The sequence below is a fragment of the Armigeres subalbatus genome, chromosome 3 (genome assembly GCF_024139115.2).
Source record: "Armigeres subalbatus isolate Guangzhou_Male chromosome 3, GZ_Asu_2, whole genome shotgun sequence".
Classification (NCBI taxonomy): domain Eukaryota; kingdom Metazoa; phylum Arthropoda; class Insecta; order Diptera; family Culicidae; genus Armigeres; species Armigeres subalbatus.
The window spans coordinates 241,980,435-241,994,596 of record NC_085141.1 but is presented as its reverse complement, the minus strand read 5'-3'; the positions used below and the strand labels follow the sequence as shown (position 1 = coordinate 241,994,596).

Genomic DNA, 14,162 nt, shown 5'->3' with positions numbered 1-14,162 from the left:
CATGCAACTTCGATAATAATCCATTTTTTTACACCGTGTAACATTAACATTAACATTAACATTGTCAGGAAGTCATTATACGTAATTCTACGTTCAATTTGCGGTCGTATCTTTGATACAACTCTTTACTTTTTGGTTCTCCAAAACGTCCAGGAGTTCAGAACATGTGATCTACCCGATCAACACAGTCCTGAACGATGTATCTGTGCATCGCTAAACATACCTACAGGTCCTTTGAGACGATAGAATTGCATTAATTACTTTCACAAGCTACAAAGGATCATCAATGAGTCGATATTCCAAGACTCGATGTCAACTCGTGGAAGTTTATGAAAAAATTCAAGAAACCACAAAAAAAAGTCCGAGGCTACATTCGAATGGACATTAGACAACTCATTTTCTAAGACCTTGCCAATCTCATGTTCAAGAAATATAAATCATATGCTTATTGAACTGGATTGGGTGTATACCGATGATTGGGACATTTAAAAAACCTGATCTGTTAGATACCGTGGGCTGAGCGCGAGAATGTTTTGAAGTACCTCGAGCATCTCGTATTCAAGAAAATTGGGTTTACATGATGCGCATATGCTTATTGAACCGGATTGGTCATATACCGATGATGAGGACATTGCAAAAGCCTTGGTTGATCGGATAGATAACGTGGACTGAACTCGAGAATGTTTTGGAGTACCTTGAGCAACTAATATTCCCGAAAATTGATCACTGGCTTGACGTTCAGAATGACTTAACTTGATTTTGTATTCAAAATTATCAAACAATGCGATATAGCATTCAAAAATGTCATATTCATTTGCACGCTTTCAGAGGCAAAATCTTCCCAAGGTTACGGATATCTGGGTTTTCAGGGTTTAGTCACTCTTGACTTCCGATATTTATCCTGTAAAGCCAACATCATGATGAACAACTTTGCTGAAGAAAAATGGGGTCCTAATGTGATTTTACACAGCCAATCTAAAATGCAGGGCATATATGACCCATTTGTCCCGTATATCCGGCGCTATAAGTACTAACATACTATTCTCGCTTTTAATCGAGTCTGACGATACAACCAAACAACAAAAAGCACATTGAACAGGAAAACCTAAATTATGTTTCTCTACATTATCTTGGCCACAAATGAGGAACACGAATAAAAACCACACTTAGAGCAATTTTTGGGTCAAAATATACATGGCCAGCAAGGTCAACAGTCGAGCCAGTTATTGGTTTGCCATTTAAAACAGCAAATTTTAATGGAAAAATGAATCTTTTATCTTTGAATATAGTGTTTCTGAATAATGGGTGTTCCATAGAGCGATGGCCCAATCTCACCTTCCTCCCCGGCCCATTGTCACCCCCGTTGACGGTAATAAAATGGTACCGTGACCCACAGGGAATTTTTTTTTTTGGAAAATTCAACTTCATGTAAGCTAATCCCAATAAACGGATTAACATTTGAGCTACAAGCTCAAAGTATGTGCATGAAAATACAATCACAACATATTTTTTATCCGTGTCTGGGATGAGAATGCGTTATCGTTATTACCGACAGTCAGATAAAAATATCGTTCAATAAGGTCTCTTGTAATTTAGTTTTCTTGCCATCATATATATTCAATCTACTCCTAAACTTATTTGACACATTGTCATCGCTTATGACGGTATTTCAACAGTTTTTGCGATTTAACTAGGGTATCCAATAGAGTAGGGTGCAGTTTTATGAAGAAATGAAAAACTTCGTCTGATCAAGTGAGATCAAGGTTTTTCTGAATCGTTTTGGGACCCCAATCAACTGTGCAAAATTTGGGCCAGATTGGTTGCAACCTCGCATGCCGCATCGCGTTTTAAATTTACATGGAGATTAGTATGGGAAAACGTACTTTTTTACATTTTTGCTCTTAGCGGCTTCAATTTATCATCAATCAGGTGACTCAATACGTTAGCATATAGTCTGGAAGATGCGGAAAGACTTTGCCGAAGAAGGTACGTAGCTGCAAGGTCTACAAAAAATGTTATTACGTTTCGAAAATTGATTGTTTAAACCATAAAGCAATGTCCACTTAGAATCCGGAATCATTTATTGTATTGCAGCGGCACGGAAAGTGACCGCTGCAAGAATTCTGTTACAGCGATTTGTCTACCTAGACGCCCACTTTCTGTGGTATAAATTTCACGAAGTTTCGTGCAGCGTAACAAAAAATTATTCCAGATGGAAGCCGAAAGGAGAAAAAAAAGTCTGCACACCCACGTTGATAATCCTGTCATCGACGATGGAACCTACGTCAAAATGGATTTCGGACAGCTTCCTAGCCAAAAATTCTACATGGTGACGGCATGAGGAGTAGTTCCTGCGAAGTTTAAGTTTGCTTTTTGGACAAACTTGCAAAAAAAACGGATGATTTTTGCAAGGGATATGCAACTGTGGGGCATAGATCTAAGTGTTTGTGACGAATAAGACGATGGATTCGAAGCTTCACAAGGAGGAATATCTCAAAAACCGCGGTCGACCTTCCATAAAGCCCATAAAGGTCCCGTGAAGTTTTGGCCAGATTTGGCGAGTTGCCACTACAGCCGGGAAGTCATCCAGTGGTACCGCGATAATAACGAAGATTTCATCGATAAAAACATAAATCCACGCAACCGCCCACAGCTCCGGCCCATCGAGACATTTTGGGCAGTAATGAAGCGGAAGCTTAAGAAATGGGAAAAAGGGGAAAAACAGCTCGGGACGCGACTCAGATGAACAAAATGTGGAACAAATGTGCCAAGGAATTTGACTCCGGAGGTGTGCAACTTTTGATGAGAGGAATAAAGAAGAAGGTGCAATTTTCACTAGAAACACGAAGAAATTATTTGCATCAATAATTTTTTCTTAAAGTACAGTGGATTACCCTTGTTTTGATATATTAACCTTATTTGTACGTCAATGCGTTACCGAGATACAGATGATTTTATTATTTCGGATTCTAAATGGACATAGCTTTATGCAAGAAATCAATGTTTCTGCCGGCACTACCGGACATCCTATGGTTATCGAAGAGCAAAACCCATCTTCCTTCTTGTCGGATTTTTTCCTTTGTAAAATATTTCCGGATTACTCCCATTAGCTCTAAGGCCCTATAAGATCAATTATTTTGAAATAACACTCAGTTAAATTATTGGTCTACGTAGTACGGCAGTGCTGGCAGAATAAACGATTCTTGCATATGGTTTGAACACTCAATGTTCGAAGCGTTATAACTTTTTTCGTGGACGTTCCGTGCCTTCTTCAGCAAAGTTTTTCGGCAACCTTTGGGTTATACTTTAACGCAATGTGCCACTTGGTTTACCATGAACTGAAACCTCTAGTAGTAGAAATGCAAAAATAGACGTTCTCCCATACTAATTTCCTTACAAACTTCAAACGCGATGCGGAAAGCGAGGAAGCAACTAATCGGTCCCAAATTCTGCACAACTGTTCAGGACCCAGAATGGCTTCTAAAAACCATTGATTTGAAAAAAAAAATGATTATGACGCCCCACTCTAAGTATCCAATCATGGTTTGAACCAATTGGCGGGTTTCTGGGTGCACATATTTATGCTTAGTTTCATTGAAAAAACTTAATAATTACATAACTTTGATTCGTACCATGGTTTGAACTACTACAGCAGCCAGCAGCTACTAAATATAATACTAATCACATGCATGAAACGCTGAGGAAATCTATAGAAAAGCAAATTTGTTTACTATTCATCTTCTCGCATTAGATTAGTAGCTCGAAAAGTGCGAAAATCGTCAAATTCAGCGCAAATTCAGGACGTTTTTAAATCGCTTTATTTTATTACTCAAACAATATGTACGAATGTTTAAATAAACTCTATCACTTCCAGTATACCTATGCCATTCATACTGTTTTAGGTTCAATTCCTGCTAATGAGATGGTAATTTCGACTGATTTCAAAATGATTCAAACCATAATACGCTTTTCACTTGTTCAAACCATGATTGAATACCCAACCCCGTAAAATTTTATTTTTTCAATTTTATATTTATAAAAAAAACTGTCATATTTCCTGATTAGAAACCGCAAAATTTATAGAAAGATAGTGATTAATGCAAAATCAATATCTGTGGTAACGAATGGCAGCGATGCTTCTCGCATACAATAGTCTAGGTTAGGATGATGACCAAATAGGGATTTTCTATTTATTATTATTTATTTACTCGGAACGTGGATTTGCTTCTGACCCTATCCCAGTTGTGTGGCCGGTTCAATAGGTGCACTAAACAAGCAAAACTGGACGAAAGCTCTTGAGCTGTGCATTTAACCGCAAGATTTTTTTTACTGGTCGATTGAGTGCCTTGTCAATTGTAAATATTTGGGAAAAGTTAATTGGCGTTAAGTTCCCAGCCAGAAGCTTCTGTAAATTGTTTTGCACGCTTTTGATGAACTTACCAAAAAGTCAGTTTCTAAAATGCCACGTTGGTGTCCAATACCATACCTGAAAAGAAGAAAAAAGCACTTGATTAAGTTGTTGTCAAACAATGCACACATTGTTCCGTTTTCTTCTGTGTTTTTATTATATTCTTCGAAATTAGATACAAATCAAAATTTAAGTTCAAACAAGCAACTGGTTACTCTTCGAGTTATACTAATAAAATCTACATGGCCACCCAGTTGTGCCAAACGAAATCACTGATCCATAACTTGCCTTAATGCCGTCGAACATAATTTTAAAGCAGGAAGCTATGCTTCAAAAGCTGTTGCACCACCCACAATGATAAAGTTTATTATGTCTAGTCGCTTGTCTTGGCACCGACGACGACTTGACGTCGTCCTAAATCAACAAATAACCATAACGAGTCAATCTTCAGTCGGAGGATTCGCCTTGATAATAATCATAAACAAACAATAAAATTGATTACTGTCATACCATTGCTCTGGGTGGAGATTTCATTTCCCTTACTGTTTCCTTTTGCAGACGGAACCCACATTGCATTCCACTGGTAAACGTAGCTTAAATTGAGCAAACCCTAATGCTGTGAAGCGCTGCTTCCTTGCCATTTGATGGCGCCAGATAATTCCAAACGCAATTAAAACAGTTATGATTTCATTAAAATTTTTGATTGTGTCAGCGGAATGAAATTTCCGTCCGTTATCGTCGCTCAAATCTGCAGGTTCAGAAAGTTCGAACAGCTCACTCATGGGGCGCAGCCGACGCAATGTAAAACGAAACGGGAGACAATTCGTTTAATGCCAATTTAACGCCCTAGTTCACTGGAATCACATTAGGCTACCGTCAGCCGGCGCCGGGACTTGCACCCGTACCTCACGAAAGCTCGTGTGGGATGCCAAGGCGAACGAAAGTGCACCCGAAAACCATTAACTTTTTGCCCAGTGGAACATCTGCATAGGAATCAAATTAGACATAAAAAATGCATCCTTCGTGGCACATGCATTGGATACGAACCAGTTGGTCCATGGTTCCTCCAAATTCGACTATCTTTATGCAAAACATATGTATCCATATCCACTTGACTCCTTGCTTTGCACAGGATTTCCAGTGTCTTAACAGCAAACGTCTACATCCAGCTGGGTCGGTCGTTCTTCCCAGTGCCAACAGCCCGAGTGTATCGAATATCAGTTAGAAGACAATACAAAACACTTTTAACATATTTTCTCATGCAATTTTGCATGGATAAGTTCTTCTCCCGTTTGCATGTGTTTGACTTCGACATTCACTCGGTTGAACGAAGTCGAGTTGCCGGGGAATAGAAACCCAAAATATCCGACGGAACGAACCTTAGGAACACAAGAATTTGTGTTTCACGCTCGAATTGAGGCGGATACGTGGGTTGTTCAACATCAGGACCGAACGAATCGCCCAAAACGGGGAAACTTTACCGGATACAAGCGTGACGAAAGACAAAAGCTTACCAGCTTTGTGCATTCGATTTTGCGAAGCTACCGATGCTCCAAACGATGGGGACGCTTTGGATAGAGTTTTTCCGCCTCTGAGAAAGTGTGATTCAATTGCCTTCGGTATCTCTCAATCTGAAAGTTCGACCTCGACCCCTGCGGCGTGGGGTGGAAACGATATGGCCCAATGGGGGCAAATTTGCTGGGTTTGATCATGACGAAATTGGTTCACTGTACGTATGAGCACTGGTGTGACAAGAGGAGGCATTAAAATGCAATAAACATTTGAATCAGATTAAAAGGAATGCAAAGAATTTTATTTTGATTTTTTATCAGGTAACTTTAAGTCAAAAACTAGTACGCGAAAGTCAATATGCAGATAGTAAAAAAGAAGAAAGAATACAAAGAGTACAAAGAAGTCGAATAGTTCAAAGAACACAAAGAATACGAAGAATACAAACAATGCAAAGAATACAAAAAATATAAAGAACACAAACAATGCAAAAAATACGAAAAAATCAAAGAATACAAAGAATACAAACAACACAAAGAATACAAAGAATGCTTGCTTAACTGCTGAAAATATCCAATTATGGCAATGTTATTGCAAAAACGCTTAAGTTTTTTTTCGAATTACTCTCACCCTCATCATAGAATATGTAACATTTTTTTAGCTTTAGATATATTCATGAGTATTGCTCACTATGGAAAGCTGTTTAATTATTTATTCAAAAATTCCATGTGATTTAGTGCAAAACATTCAACCATTTATTTAATAATGAGAACATGCATAAGACCACTTACTTTGTTTATGTACCAGAATTAATTGCAACAATAACAATATCGTTACTTTTGAATGCATTCCGATGACTACCCGGATTATGAACTGTGCATAATGAGCTTTTTTCTGCCATTCATATGACAAAAGTGCAAACAGCATCCGAAACAATTAAATCATTATCGTCATCAATGTCAATATTATTGTACATGTAATGCACTGTAAGCGGCATTGTCAGGTGAAATTCCGTTCTGTTCACGCTCCGCTAATGAAGACTGATCGACCACAATAGCATTGCAGCGAAGCTGTTTTTTATTTCTCTCCTGCCCACACATTGCTGACCATTTAATTTCATAATTGAAAATAAAATTTCCACTGATTGATTAAAAGATAATTTACGCACCTCTGCCATCTGGCGATTGAGTACTGACGTACCGTTCAGTACCTCTGGTTCCGGTGAAGTCCTGCACTCGAAATCGATAATAATCTGCTATTGTTTCCAGCCCAAAGAACGGAACGCAGTCGAAAAATTGTTATTTGATATGCTCTCGTCAAACCTCTTGGTCCGTGTTCCGGATTCAGATCCGATTCCAATCCCATTTGCACTGAATCAATTAACTGACGGCCGACCACCGAAGCTGAGCAGTAGCCACCAGCTCACAGTCGCATCATCATCACTCATCATCGAACGTAGATTGGGCTGGAAAATTTTAGGCACCCCGCGGCAGGCCGCTGCCAAACGATAAATCTGGATCAGGATCATCAATTAAATCGATCGGAAGCGGATTGAGTTTATTATTTCAACCGGTTTTTAATTACCTTTGTTTGCGTTGGATTGTGACTCGCTTTGGCGAATCGATTTCGGTGATGATTGATTAACATGCGATGTCCGAAATTGGGGCTATCTAATCTGGTGAAATGTTTTTTGGTGGTTGATGGATGTTTCACGACTTGTTTAGATAGGATATGTTGTTAAACTCAAATAAAGGTATACGAAAGAAGTTGAACGCCAAAAATGTCGCACCGGAAGGACGTCATCATGATTGAAAATGGTGAGAAATCCTCACCATTCATGTGAGCACGGATTACGAAACATTCTCCTTTCAGTCATCCGTACACGTTTTCGCACTTCAGAATATATGAAATAAGAAAAAATGAAAGCAAATCGCTGCATAACTATGGATAGCACACTCGGAGTTACCATACGGAAAGGAAGCTCGGAACGGCTCGAAGGGAAATCACTTTCCTCACCGAGAAGAGTTGGCCGTTGTTCGATGTTTATGATCGAATAACAATTCGTCCCAATAGCACTTCGTTGATCAAAATGGGTGCTCTTCCGTTGCTCGTCCTTGATATGACGCGCTTCGTCTCAACTGCTTGGTGTGTAGCAACCGGAGACGACGAGAGAAGAATATTTTTTTCGATGATTTATGTCTATCGATTTTGATCATTTCACCAAACTTTGCGCCCTGATTCCGAGCGCACCAGGCGGGTAAGAAAGAAAATAATCCAAAATGATATATTGTAGTCTTTTTTTGCTCACGCTTTCAATGAGAAAAAAAATCGGAGATATCCTTCCGTATGAATGAGATATTCAAAATTTGTACATCAAGTTTTCTCCATTGTAGGTTTTTCTTCTTTTTCCGTAAACAAAAAATGCATTCACTTTGGAAGTATGGGAAAGGTCGTAACAAATTCATTGAGATGAGATTTTTGATCAAAAATCAAAGGAATAAGACACAGTTTAAAAAAAATATTTGCCAAACATCACTATCTTCTTATGTATGTTTTTAAAAGCAATCTGCACAAAATTAGACCAGTCGCAATTTTTGCACTCACCAACGGTTAAGGAAACCGTAGGTATGATCTACCATCGTCGTCGTCGTCGTCGTCGTCGTCGTCTGCTGTTCTCCAGACTGACGAACGCTATCGAACGTGAAAGCTGCTACACGCCTTGAAGGAGTAGCGTGTGGGCTTTGGGACAGAATGTCGAAAGACAAATGGTCGAAGGACAAAAGGTCGTCGGACAAAAAGTCGAAGAGACAAAAGGTCGATGGGACAAAAGGTCGAAGGGACAAAAGGTCGAAAGGACAAAAAGTCGACGGGACAAAAGGTCGACGGGACAAAACGTCGACGGGACAAAAGGTCGAAGGGACAAAAAGTCGAATGGACAAAATTTAAAAATCTATACTTCTGTATACATGAAAAATACTAAATATACGACAAGTTTGAAAACATGTTTCTGAAAAAAAATTTAGCTTGTTACATTTCCCAGAGATTTCTCCTTCTTTATTTCATGGGCAGTTCTTTAACCAATTTACGGTCAGAAAAATATATTAAGCTCGTTTAGTGGAATGTATTAAATCGTCTAAGACGAATTAAGTACTGTTCATTTAATTCCACCAGTTAATTTTCGTTATCTTTGCAGATACGTATTTCGACCACAACTGTGTGGTCGTCTTCAGTGTCTTGTACTTGACTCGACTTTTACGACAATTTACGACTTTACGACAATTTACGGTGAATATTCAACAGCCAGGGCGAGCATTGTATGATTTTGATTAGTTCGAAAACTGAAAAATTAAAACTTGTTAGATCGTATCTTTGATTCAGTGTCGTATAATTAATTATTTCACCAACGCGACTTCCTATACATTACATTCCGATGTCGATCATGGAGAATCAGAAGTCTCTTGTATAAATGTGTGTCAAATTCATTTTCCACTCATCATCATGTATTAGATGGGAATATTATTGGTTTTAATTCAACGTGACGTTATTATTGGTTTTAAATAAGAAATAAACACTGAATCATGTACACAAAGACTGGCCTTAAGCCGTACATAACAGTTTACATTATGCACATTATTCGGTGATTCAACCGTACGAATCATTTTAACACTCAAACATGCGTGATGTTGTATATTGTTCAACATTAACGAAAAATCTCTCTCATGGTACACAGCATGAACGATCCTGCATTAGTGTTTCAGGATAAAATCATGATTGTGCATATGCAAGCACTCGGAGTATTCGAGAAACGGGTGCTGAGGACCACCTTTGGCGGTGTACAAAAAGACGGTTTGTAGCGGCGAACAATGAACCACGAGCAAGCCTAGCTCTACGGCGAACCCAATATCCAGAAGGTAGCTAGAAGGGGTACGATGGGCAGGGCATGTTGCAAGAATTCCGTACAACTACCCTGCAAAGATGGTGTTCGCTACCGATCCGGAAGATACGAGACGGTATGGAGCACAGCGAGTGAGGTGGGCAGACCAAGTGTAAAACGACTTGGCGAGCGTGGGGCGCATTCGAGGCTGGAGAGATGCGGTATCGAACCGTGAGTTAACGTCGTTGCCGATAGGACTTTGTGAATTTCCATCGACGTTCCCATCGGTGTCAGCATTTTGGAGTTGACAACATCAAGGCGCATCAGCAGAACCAAGCAAACGATATCGAGGGCGATCATCAAACCTGTACCTACCGAGCCAGTGCAGACTTAGCATACTTGTAATGTAGTTAAGTTAAGGATAATAAATCACTTGGTTGTGTACAGTGAAGGTAGTGAGACGTTTAATTTTTTTTTAAACAGAACTCCGTGTTCTCGAATTATTAACTCGTGTATTGTGGCGTCAAATTGTTGATTCAGTGGTTTCTGTTTAGATGTAAGCTAAATAAATGAATGAATGTGCTTATGCATATTGCATATTAGTGGTAGAGTTTTGTGTAGAAATTAGAGTCTGTAGGTCGGCTATCTGAATCGCTCGAAAAGGGTCTTATATTACATTTTCCTTGTGCTGAATTTGTTGAAAACATGGGCCAATATGACCCTTATTTGGCCAAGTGTCACCCCCGATGACGGTACTCACATCATAGTTTTCATTTGTTTTGTTCTCAATACTATGGCTTTTCAATTTTAACCAATTTTGTAATTTCGACCTTTTGTCCCTTCGACTTTTTGTCCTTTCGACATTTTGTCCCGTCGACCTTTTGTCCATTCGACCTTTTGTCCCGTCGACCTTTTGTCCCTTCGACCTTTTGTCTATTCGACCTTTTGTCCTTCGACCTTTTGTCTGTCGACCTTTTGTCCCTCGACCTTTTGTCGTAGATTCAGCGTGTGATGGGTGCGTGTCTATATATTTTCGGTGTTGCCTCCACTCCACACCCACCTACGGCCCCGTGCCTCAAGGGATCACGGACGGGTTCAAATTTACACGGATATTGTCATGATCCATTTCACCTCCGGAATAGAAGATGATGTACTCATTGAATAACGTGCTTCAGCTTGAACGTTGGCTGCGGCTAGGGATATGGTGTCAGACGCTATCATCGGATCCCAGCCTAGGCGGAGTGAATGGAAAAATAACTCAATTTGCGTTGCTCAGGGTCGATGAGTTATTGTTTGGTAGTTGGTGAAAAGGAGTTCGGAAGCACTATAAGAATGATACAGTAGCGAGAATAAAAGGAGAAAAAATGAAATATTCACAGGCGTACAAAAATAATTGCTACACACGTTGTCTATCGCCTATTTTTCTCTTACCTTCATGAAATGTAACGGTTAGACCGATACAAATATTAAAAAACAATTATGTCTTCCCCTCGGATTTTTTTTACCCAAAAATAATATTTTATTTGGATAATTTTGAGGATTTTCAAAACATTCTTTAACAAATCCGAGGAGTTTTTTGTTAATTTTATTTCATTTTTATATTTACTTTTTATTATTGCCTCACACCTCTCCCCCTTGACATTTCTGAGCCCAATTGTACACAATTTTACTTAAATATTTGCAACTGTTTCCAATGCTGAGACTACCATTTTCGCATTTTATTTATTATTAAGGACTTCTCATTTTTCAGAACATTTAAAATCATTAAGCCGATTACTTGGCTGTTTATTGGTTATATGATTGAGCAATCTTGAATATCGACCCTACATGGGAACAATCCCTATTTTAAAGACGGAAATGTTCCGAATTAACAAGGAAATAAGTAAGGATAGCGTTGGACCAAGCCCAACTCAATGCCTAAGGTGGTGTAAGAGTGAGACTGTACAGATAAAAAAAATGGATCCTTTCTACTGATTGCGTCTGTGGAGGAAAACCAGTTGGGCTATGTTCCTGGTTGTTCAGTTTGGGCAAATGATTAGGATTTTATCACTTAGGTGATCATCTGCTTTCAGACCTCTGAATCGACTTTCACGCTACCATTCGATTACTCGTTAAATTGGGTCCTAAAATCAAGAATCGATATTCGATTTTCTTTCAGGGAACGATGAAGTTAATCATCCTCAACGCGTCAGTTTTTCTTTCGACTCAAAAATCGGAAGTAACATTGTTTAATTTGAAATTAAAAAATAGATGAAAAATGCTTTCTCGGCATTTTCGGTCTTGTTTGACGTACGGAATAATATGATTCAAATGCACTAGAAAAACACCGCAGGGCACTTGACTCAACCTTTCACAGTTAATATTATTGCGCTTATCTTTTATTAGAATCGCGCGGCGGTCTTATCGCGACTGTCAGAATACTCGCATGACAGTCGCTGTCACACGCACTGTTGATTGATTTGACTATTTTGACGATTAGTGCTTTATCAACGGGACGGCAACTGTAGTAGGTGTGTTTTGTTTGTTTTTTATGCAATTTTAATTTAAGTTACCTATTACTTGTAGAATGTTTAAACTAATTGTTTTTATGTTGCAAATATTAATGCTCTCCAAAACAACTAATTTAGGATGGGAGATATTCGGGAAAAGTGCTGAATCATCATACTTCACCAACACTGTCTACCATTGCCTGTATAGATATTATTATTTAGGTAATTCCAAAGCCCGGCTTGCAAAAATTTACGCCAAACATCCTTCAACTATTACTAGCTGGATTAATTCGTATGAACGAATTCTTCAATCGTAAGGAGAGGGCTAAAGTGTATCTGCGATTCGGGACGGAAGAACGGACATGGATAGTCAATACGTACAGAGAGAATCCGGTACTGTTCTTAGACGAGGCCAAATTTAAATTCACACAACGTTTCCAAAAATCTATCAGCACTGCTTCGATAAGTCGAATCTTACTGTCTGAAGGCTACACCTGGAAAGTTTTGGAGCGTCGTGCAGTTCAATTGCGACAAACGGAGATATACCGTTTTTTCATTGAGTAAAATGAGTTTCATTGGGATATCCATAATCTGTTGTTCTTAGATGAAGTATCTTGCGATAACCGGAGTATGCTCCGAACTAAAGGCTATGCACCCGTAGGAGAGAAACTTGTATACCGAGGTGAATTTATAAGACGACCCCGCTGATTTCTTCTAAGTTTTCTCGGTTTAACGGAATACTTGAAACGTATTCAACTGAAGGTACCTTCACTCGGGCCAAATTTTTTGATTGTATTCGTCAATTCATATCATCTGGTAAAGCGAAGCAATATCCAGGTCAGTATTCCTTGTGGATTATGGACGGAGCAAGGATACATTGTCACCGATCTATTGTCGAATATCTTCGTTCAATGGGAATAATTGTAATATTTTTGCCAGCCTATGCACCATTCTACAATCCTATTGAACTGGTCTTCGGATATATAAAAAAGTACTTAAAAAGAACTTACGTAGAAAACAGCTCAGAAGATCTAGCTATAATAATAGCGAAAGCATTCAAATCCTTCAAAAACAGGGACTGCGTGAACATTTTTCGTAAGGCTGGATATTTGCCCGGCGGTACTTTCGACCCCAGTATTGGATTATGTCAAAATAATGTGTAATTTTGAGAGCTTCGATCAAACATGATAAAACAGTATTAATAAATGAGATAATTCAACTTTATTTTTTAACTTTTTATTGTCCAAATGAAATTACGATCACCTGAGCATTATTCGTGATCAACATCGATGCAGTCAGCAACAGTTTGAGCCAATTCTAATGAGAAGCGATTTTCCCTTGCAGTAACGGAGCTGTTCATTGCACGCAACATTTCATCGTACTCCTTTTGTTTAGACTCCATCAACGCAATCCTTTTTCCCATAATCGAAGAAGCTTTTTGGAAGTTATCGAAATTGTTTTTGAGGTTCTTGAGGATTCTACTGTAGGCGTTGTTAATCGTATTGGCAACCTGTAAATCCAATCGACGTTTCTCGAGTAGTGTGTCACTGTGAACTGGTACTGATGAAAACAAACTGATGAGATGTTCCGGTGGCGTTTCCTTCAATAGCTGTTCTCGCTTTTCGGCTGACTTACTTGCAATCCAGCTCGCCCAGCATCCCCAATTGATATCGTCACCACTCAAATACCTGCCGTGATTTTCCTTGAGTTGATTTTTCAATTTGTTGGCAGAAACGAGAGATTCCGCCCCTGCTCTATCTTTCTCGAACGGCCGCAGCAAATGTTGTTCCAATAAATTCATTCTGCGAAGGTTAGTCACAGAATCGGAAAATCGGTAAACAATTATGGAGATGTCTTTCGATACCCAGTTTCGCAGCATCGA

The 14,162-nt window shown here is 39.0% G+C and overlaps 1 protein-coding gene and 1 pseudogene across 1 annotated transcript in view; one reads left to right on the top strand and one right to left on the bottom strand.

Moving 5' to 3' along the window:
- Positions 1-14,162, bottom strand: part of LOC134227381 (uncharacterized) — an 831,489-nt gene that overhangs the window by 384,276 nt on the left and 433,051 nt on the right. The window lies entirely within an intron of this gene.
- Positions 12,394-13,443, top strand: LOC134219495 (uncharacterized; annotated as a pseudogene).